Source organism: Orycteropus afer, unplaced genomic scaffold, assembly GCF_000298275.1.
Source record: "Orycteropus afer afer isolate SDZICR_OR568_19922 unplaced genomic scaffold, OryAfe1.0 scaffold00506, whole genome shotgun sequence".
NCBI classification, from domain to species: Eukaryota; Metazoa; Chordata; class Mammalia; order Tubulidentata; family Orycteropodidae; genus Orycteropus; species Orycteropus afer.
The window spans coordinates 838,125-847,323 of record NW_006922093.1 but is presented as its reverse complement, the minus strand read 5'-3'; the positions used below and the strand labels follow the sequence as shown (position 1 = coordinate 847,323).

The 9,199-nt window shown below is 34.6% G+C and overlaps 1 protein-coding gene across 1 annotated transcript in view; it reads left to right on the top strand.

Annotated features, from left to right (window-relative positions):
* Positions 1-9,199, top strand: part of TRDN (triadin) — a 164,992-nt gene that overhangs the window by 72,991 nt on the left and 82,802 nt on the right. The gene's annotated exons all lie outside the window — the stretch shown is intronic.

The following is a 9,199-nucleotide window of genomic DNA, read 5'->3' as shown; positions in this document are numbered from 1 at the left end:
TTGATTGCTAACCAGAAGTCTGGCAGTTCAAACCCACCAGCCACTCCTTGGAAGGAAGATGGGGCAATCTACTTCCATAGTGATACTGCCTCAGAAACCCCAGGAGGGGTCGCTATGAGTTGGGTCCAACTCGACAGCACACAACAACAACAACAACATGAACATATGGGAAATACTATCTTATTTTATAGATGAAGAGAATAAAGTTTAAAGATTAATTTTAGATGATACAGTTAACAGTAGAACTAAGATTACATATATCTTAGTATATTTAGAATTTTTTTGTAGACATCAATGGTGTTCAGGATTGAGACTCTATTGAGAAACTTTAGCTAATTTTACCAAATTTTATAAGTAACCAAATATAATGAAATAAAGATCCAAAATGTTTATATGTTTATGGGATGCCACATGCCTAAAGGACACTGTCTTCAATATTTGCCTATCATTATATGTGGAGTGTAAACTCAAAAACTCACTGCCCTTGAATCAGATCCAAGTCATAGTGACCCCTCCTTGGGTTTCCGAGTTGGTATCTCTATGGAAGTAAATTGCCCAATCTTCCTTCTGAGGAGTAGCTGGTAGGTTTGATCCACCAGCCTTCTGGTTAGAAGTCAAATGTCTTAGGCATTACTCCACCAGAGCTCCCAATCTAGAGTGTATGCCCACTTAATCACAAATGTAGGTGCTCAAGGTTAGGGGAGGTGTTTCTCTTTTTATTCTTAATTAATGGTTAGTAGTACACTTCCCTCAAAATTTTTAGTTCATACATATTAGGAAAAATTATCAGAAAATAATAGAAAATGTAAATACCTATAGATCACTTGGTATTTTTTAAAAACATATTTAGTATTCATATTTAGTTTTCCATTAGCTTTCTTCAGTTAGTCATTAAATAAACAGCTAGATTTGCTCGGTTATTTATCATATTTAAACTTTTGTGTCCTGGTAATAATTGGTGGAATCTTACAAATAGAGATTCTATGTTTAGATGAATAAATAATTAGATTTTTTAATACTAAAGTAGAGAAAATTGTAAGAAGACATTTTATATTGTCTCATGCTTGTGAGATAACTAGACAAAATGTAATGATAAAGGCATTCTTTGAAATTCACATCCCTCATAATTTAATAAGCTAGCTTGTCATCTAAAAGATCAGATGGTTGCCTTAGTGATAGAGATTATCCTCTTAGCTTCTTAAGTCTGTCATTTTAAAATCCTGAGTTGATAATATTTTGAATTTATTAACAGTGTGTCATATTGATAGAGAAAAAAATGCATGCTTTAAACTGGTTGTGTAAGTCTGAAGTAAAATGACAAATTATCTACTCAGCAGTAAGCTTTGCTATAATTGTGATTAGATCAAAACTAGTTATCATAAGGAAGTACATATAACAAAATAACTTAGAAAGACTTCACTGCAAAGTAAGCTCATTCTTAGGAATCATTTAGCACAAACATTTTCACCAGTTTTGGTCCCACTGTTTGTAACTACTGACACTTCTCCAATTTTTAATACTTATACTTACTCTTCTCTAATTACATGTGGAAGTCAAGCTCAGGCAGTCTTGAGAAAACCTGTTGGCTCCATAATTACCAATGGTATCATGGGAGAAACAGTCAAAATGATTATATTCTCATGGTCGTATCAGCCTAAAGAGAAAGAAAGGTGAAATAAGTCTTTGAAGACCTTTACTCCTAGTCTGGAGAACTTTTAGAGATTCTATGTATCAAGCTACATGAAGCATGCACCACACACCATGAGCAACAGAAAATTCCCCATGACGTCTGGAAGTGCTAATTCTTGCCACTAAGACAATCACTAAAATTCGTATTTGTTTTCTCAGAAGCCCAACACAGACAGATTTAATAAATACCAAAAGTGTATAAGTTCCACACATAAAATAGCAGAAATATGAAAGCAAATGTTGTTAGATAAAAGATAACACAGGCTAGCATCGAAATACCCTAGTCATCAGTAAGAAAGGCTAGAGAAATGTAGCAATAGCTAACTTGGGGAAAAAAGGGACTAGAAATTTTATATCCCTTTCCTCAAGCTAGATGAAGTAGCATATCTCATGTTCTAATCTTGCCCCATTTTTTTTCAGTTGAAATTGACTTGATGTTTTATTTTATTATGGATATAATCTATTCAATTTATACTTTGCTTATTTTTGTGTAAATATCTATAAATAAGTCTTGAAATAATGCAAGGTAGTAAAACATACTCTGGATTTGTATCATTTAGGTTTTCAGTGTTCCAGAAAATCAGTAGGAAAAAAGTCTGTAAAAATGTGAACATTTTTATAAATGCTGTCCACATATATTCTTTTGGCTATTTAGACAAATAGTAAAATTCTGCAACTTTTCCAATTATCTCTAATATAAAGTAAAAGTATTTAGAAATAGATGAATTTACTTTCTCAAAATTTTCTAATATAATCATTTTAAAAGTTCAATTGTTTGAGGGTTATATCAGAAAGGGCAGGGAAGTTATGAGCCACCAATATAATATTCAAGAGTTGATAACTCAGTATTTTTTAAAAATCTATTTTTTTAATTTAGCATTTATCAAGGGAAGGAACTCTGATAGTGCAGTGGTTAAGGCATTTGACTGCTAAACAAAACAAAACAAAAAAAAAACAGTTGGCGGTTTGAACCCATCAGCGGCTCTGTGGCAAAAAGATGAGGCAATCTGATTCCATAAACATTGACAGCCTTGGGAATCCTAAGGGGCAGTTCTTCTCTGTCCTATGAGGTAACTATGAGTCAGAATTGCTGTGACAACAGTTTTTTTCATTTTATGTATTTATCAAGTTTCATGGAACAGGCAATCAATTTGCTGTCTGTTAAAGATTTAATGTAGAACAAGGTAAACACAATTGTACTCCCAACAACTTTAGAATTTAGTGAGAAAGGGAGAGGAGTAATAATAAAAAGCCAGATTTCACATGATGATCATTTGATGCTGTATGGTGCTCTAAATCATTTACGTTTTTAACTTATTTAAATCTTTATTTTACAGATGAGGAAATGGAATCAGTAATATGAGAATCAGATTTGAATTGGGCAGATTGGATCTGGAGTTCATTCTCTTAAACATTAAGCTGATTTTAATCCATGTCAGAGATGCCAGTATTTTTGTATAGATCTTCCAATAATTGACTATGTCTAGATTTTTCTACTGAAATACAATATAATTTTATTTGGATTAGAATTCTAAATATTTTGTCCTCTTTCATATGATAATTATTAAACTAATCATTGCAATCCAGAAATAACATTTTTTTTTCTGAAATATAACTTTTTATTTCTTCTCAGCAACATAGTAAATCATTATATCTGTTCTTGTTTCCCAGGACTTCTCAAGTTTCTAACATTGTTTGGAGTTGTACTTTAGTCAACAATCTGGCAAGGAGGTTATATAGTTCAGTTATATACATTATGCATGACAACCAGAGTTTAAAGTTTATCAGTTCCTTAATGAAGGAAACTTTTAAAGCCTAGAATGAGAAAGTGTTCTGAAAATTCCAGATGTTCTTAGTCTTAGAATGGAGACGAATCAATGATAAAAACGTAGGAGCCCAAGTCTACTCTTTTCTCCACCACTCATCTTCACTTACACCTCCCTACAGATAGAAAAAAAAAAAAAAAGTGGTAGAAGAAAATCAGCAGTATGGATGAAATATATGTACCACATTTCTGGGATGGACTTGCTCTTGTCTTCAATCCTCTAATACCCCTGATCCCATAGACATAGTAAATATTGAGGGATTGCTGATTTATCCTTATTAGGCAATGTCACCAAACACTGAGTAGAACAATGGCATCTCCTTCATTGACTTTTGAAATGCTGAGATAATCGTTACCTTTTTTTTTTTTTTTCATTTCACTTTTTCCTTTCTGCAACTTTTAAATTGAAATTCAAATTGCTCTGGTAGCTTAGTGTCTAAGACACTTGACTGGTAACCAGAAGGCTGGCAGTTCAAACCCACCAGCCACTCCTCAGATGGAAGATTGGGCAATCTACTTCCATAGTGATACTGCCTCGGAAACCCAAGGAGGGCTCACTATGAGTTGGGTCCGACTCGCCGGCACATCATAACAACAACAAGCTTAATTAACCTATGGGCAGCCCCATGCTTGAATTGAGAAACTTTGACCTCTTTGCCTTCTAAACTACAGAACAATTTTTAGGGTTACTGGTTACAAGAATGGCTTATGATCCCTTCTAGTATCAGGTGCTGAGGTGTAAATCTCTTCAGAGACATTAGACTTTGTTTTATATACAAAGCAAATTTATTTGGAGGGAAATAATGATGCCTGGTCCTTGTATGCAAAGTTGGCTCACGGTTTAAGTGAAATATTCCTTAACGAATGTTAGGATATTAAATGCAATTTTATGATATTATTCAATATCACCATGTTACAACAAGTATAACCATTCAAACCTATTGCTTATTAATGATTAAATAACTGAAAACTAAAGTTTGCAGTTTGAACCCATCTAGAGATGCCTTGGAAGACAGGCCTCACCATCTACTTTTGAAAGGTCACAACTTTGAAAATCCTGTGGGGTAATTCTACTCTGCACATGTGGGGTCACCATGAGTGAGAACTGAGTTGACAGCCACTAACAACAAAAAACAGTAGTTTGAATTTAATATAAGAAATAGATTTTTATTTGAATTTTGTTGAGTGTCAGAGGGTAGTAAGTTTCTACCATTAATGACTTGAACATTTGATATACAAATTGTTCTTAGGTGGAAAGAGCAATTGAGGGTAGCAAATGACGCATGGTCTACGTATGAGAAAAATTTCCTCCTCAAGTCTAAATAGGTATCATATTGTTACTCAATTGGAACGAAGCCTGAATGGTTCATCATCTCCTGGCTAAAACGTGAGGAAACAGAATTGACATGCTATGTTGAAGCCTCACTGGATTCTTGAGCCATCTGATAGACATGGACGGTGACACTAGTGATGATATTAAATCCCTAAGTAAAATACAAAGTTGAAATAAAGCACAGAGAGAGATATTTAATTTCTCTTTAAGACTGAATCATCCAAAAATAAAATTTATTTCCACTTCTGTGATTTGACTGGTTTAACTGTGTTTTTGAAACACTTGCTTCTTTGGAAATATTAATGGACTTAAAGTGATTTAATTAATTTAGATTGATGATGTTCCTATAAAATATACCCATGTAAGGCATCATATTTCTGTCAGCAATGAGTTGTAGAGATTTTAGTGGCTTATTTTTTAAATGTGTGCCCCTCACATATAAGCCAACTAGATCTTCCAGAAAAGTGGGGCTGTATTAATTTGTACCAAGGTAAAGTGTAGCATCAGGAAAAGAAAAAAATTGGGACTTTGTCCTTGAGATTAATGCAAGTTGCAGAATTGGGTTGTATCTACTCTATCATAGATAGGGTAAAAATATATATACTCTGAAATATACTGCCATTTTTTCAGTTTGATTTTTTCATTAGGTTTTATTTATTATTATTGTGTCTTAAACAAAATGACATATATCCAACATGGAAGCATTTCAGGTCACTTCCCTTTCATGTATTTGGAAAAGGGTGGTAGAAATGTATTTGCCCCTGCCTGTTCCTGAGTGATGCTCTTGACTTCAGTCTTTTTGAGATTTCCCTTCATCCTTTTATTATTTCCCTCCAGGATGGACCCCTGCTCATTTCAATTCTGGTCACAATATGGAACTCACTTCGTTTATGTGATTATCTTGTCTACAACAGAGCTGAGGGTAGCTCCCTGCTACTGCTTCTTTCACCTAGTATCTCATGTGCAAATTTCCATCCACCTTTCAGGAAACCCCAACATGGACCAACATGACTGTTTAATTCCACAAACCACCACCCTCCCCAGTTTATTTCCCAGTCTAAATTGGACAAGCAGGCTTGGCAGGATTACCTAGGCAGGATAGCCTTCAGCACCCTAGCCCTACATATGACTCTAGCTCAGTTCTGGTCCTCTTGTGTGAGTTCCAGAATCCCTCTTTTACTATCCTGAATGGTCAGCAGGTACCTGTTGGAATTCACACACACACACACACACACACTTCTCAAGGAAAAGTATTATTCCAAATGAGAATTTTGGTGGTGTAGTGCCTAAGGCATTTGACCTGTAACCAGAAGGTGGGCTGTTCAAACCCCCCAGCCAGAAGAAAGACTACACAATCTACTTCCATAGAGATATTGCCTCAGAAACCCAAGGAGGAGTGGCTATGAGTCAGATTCGACTTGAGGGCAGTGAGTGTGGTTTTTGGTTTTTAGGCTTACAATCAATTTTAAATTTTTAAAATTTCTTCCAATTTAACTACATTAATCCCCAGCATAAGACATTCTCTCTTAAAGGTGAATTCCTCAAATATTTCAAAGACCACTCTAAATATTTGAAATTTTATTTGCTTTTTGGACCTACATTATACAAGGCATCAGTCTTATCCAGAGCCTCTGGGAGTTTGGTTGGGAAGGAAGGAGCAGGAGGGTATTGACAGGAGAGAGTTTGGAATTTGTTTTTTCATTTCACTTGTAAAAGATTTAATCCTATGGATAATCTAAGGATTCAAAACATCATTTTCGCATTCCTATAACTTGACCGTTGGAACTCTGGTGATATAGTGGTTAAAGCATTGGGCTGCTGACCAAAAAGTACATGGTTGCTCTGTAGGAGAAAGATGAGACAGTCTGCTTCCATAAAGATTTTCAGCCTTGGAAACCCTTTGGGGCAGTTCTACTCTGTCCTAGAGAGCTGCTGAGTCAGTGAGTTGGAATCAACTTGATGGCAGTTTCTCTCTCTCTTTCTTTATTGTAACTACACCAGAGGATTCCTGGTGGCACTGAGTTGTTATGACTTGAAATTGACTCAATGGCAATGGGTTTGGATTTTTAGTACTGCCTAATAGCAATATAATGTGAACCACAGATATAATTTTAAATTTTGTAGTAGTTGCATTGAAAAATAAAATGAAACTGATAAAATTAATTTTAATAATGCATTGTATTTAAACCAATGTAACAGTGTTCAACCCAAGAAGCAAAGCTAAAGGAGGTTGTATATCCATGTTTTATATTAAGAATTTTAGTACAAGGAATTATGGGAGTTGGATAAGCAAGTCTGACATCTGTAGGACAGCCATTCAGCAAGAGAAGATCATGAATGGGATGGAAGACTACAGGCACTGGCTTGAGTTATCATTCACAGACAATTTCTTTCCTCTCCCAAAAAACCTCAGCCTGCTTTTAGAACCATCCAATGGAAGTAATAAAGCCCATCTAGATTAACAAGGATAATTTCTCTTGCTGAAAGTCAACTGATTAGAGGGCTTAATTATATCCCCAAAATACTTCATGGCAGCACTTAGATTAGTGTTCAGTTGAATAACTGGGGACAGCAACATAGCCAAGTTGGCACATCAATAAAATCATCACATCCAATATGTTCAAAACATATCATTACAAAACATACAAAAACCAAACCAAACCTGTTGCCATTGAGTTGATGCTGACTCATACCAACCCCATATAACCTATATAAAATTAATTATATTTTACATCTTTTATGGTAAGCCTTTGAAATCCAGTATATATTTTATATTTATAGCATAGTTCAAAGGAGCTCTGATGGTGCAGTGCCTAAGGCATTTGACTGCTCACCAGAAGTTTGGCTGTTCAAACCTACCTGCTGCTCTGTGGAAGGAAGTTGGGGCAATCTACATGCATAAAAATATACTGCCCAGAAACTCAATGGGGGGGGGGCACTATTAGTCAGAACTGACTCAGTGGCAGTGAAGGTGTTTTTTTTTTTTTTTTTTTTTTTTTAGCACAATCCAATTCTGACTAACCACATATCAAATGCCCAGTGCATATAATTGTTGATTGGCAGGTCTGGAAAGCGATGACGTATGGTCAGGCTGGTTATCTTGCATGTTTAGAGCAGTAATTCTAGGGCATTTTTCTCCTATAGATTGCATTTGGCAATGTTTGAAGACATTTTGTATTGTTATGACTGGGAAGTAGAAATGGAGGCTATAGGCATCTAGTTCCTAGAGACCAAGATTGCTGCCAAATAGTTTAGAGTACAAAGAACTCTCCTCCCTTCCCCCCATCCAAGTTAACATTTATCCATTCCAGAAAATCAATAGTGCTAACGTCAAGAAGCCTATCTGTACAGTAAAATTTGGAGATATCCAAGGAAAAGGGTTAAAAATAAGGTGAGAAAGGCAGAGAGATGGACGTTTTCTTTGCCCTTTTGAAATATTTCTCACCCCTTGGAGAATATATTTTGAGGATATGATTGAGCATCTTAAATGTCTCATAGCCTTTGCCATATTTTCTGCAGTTGTATTATGTTTAGGTGGAATCAGAGTTAGGGATGGAATGAGGATAGAAGATGATCCTACAAGTAGTGAGATGATCCATTAAAGAGAAAAATGAGGGAAGCAAATTTTCCTAGAGGTGGTTGTCTCCTTAACAGGTGAATGAAAGTTGGTAACTATCTTTTCTAAAGATCTTGGTCTTGATTTAGTAAATTTCTGGGAAAATTACAATAAAAACAAATGCAAATTTACACGTGGAGAATTTAAAATGTATACAGTAATTAGTACTATCTCAGACCATCTGTGGAATAAAGTTGTGATAAATAAATAAGTAAGCCTCATTAGCATTTTTCTAAGAAAACCATATTTAAGTGACTTTTCAGAGTCAGTAATCATATTTGTAAGCTCTAATCTCAAATTTACTTCAAATTAACTACAAATTCAGAATTCATTTTCTAAGCCTTGGCAATGGATGTATTCTGAAGCTAGTTGCAAATTGAATAAATTGGTTAGAACCTGACATTTAGGAAAAAAAAAGGAACTAACTTATTCTACAAAATGCACTATATCTGCTTACAGTAATTATTGGTTAAATGCAATGCCAAATGCTGATTATAAACATAGCTTAGAGTAAATACTTCTGAGATATATTTCTTATTAGACAGTTGTTACAGTTCATTTCACAAATTCTTAATTTAACATGTAAAAACTATGCCTTCCTAAATCTAAATTATATTCTTATTAAGGATTCTTAAATTTGTATTGAGAGCAATTAAAATAAAACATATTTATAGTTTGGGATCACTTTTAACACTGAAAATGGTGACAACATATCTGTCATTTTTTTTTTTTTTTT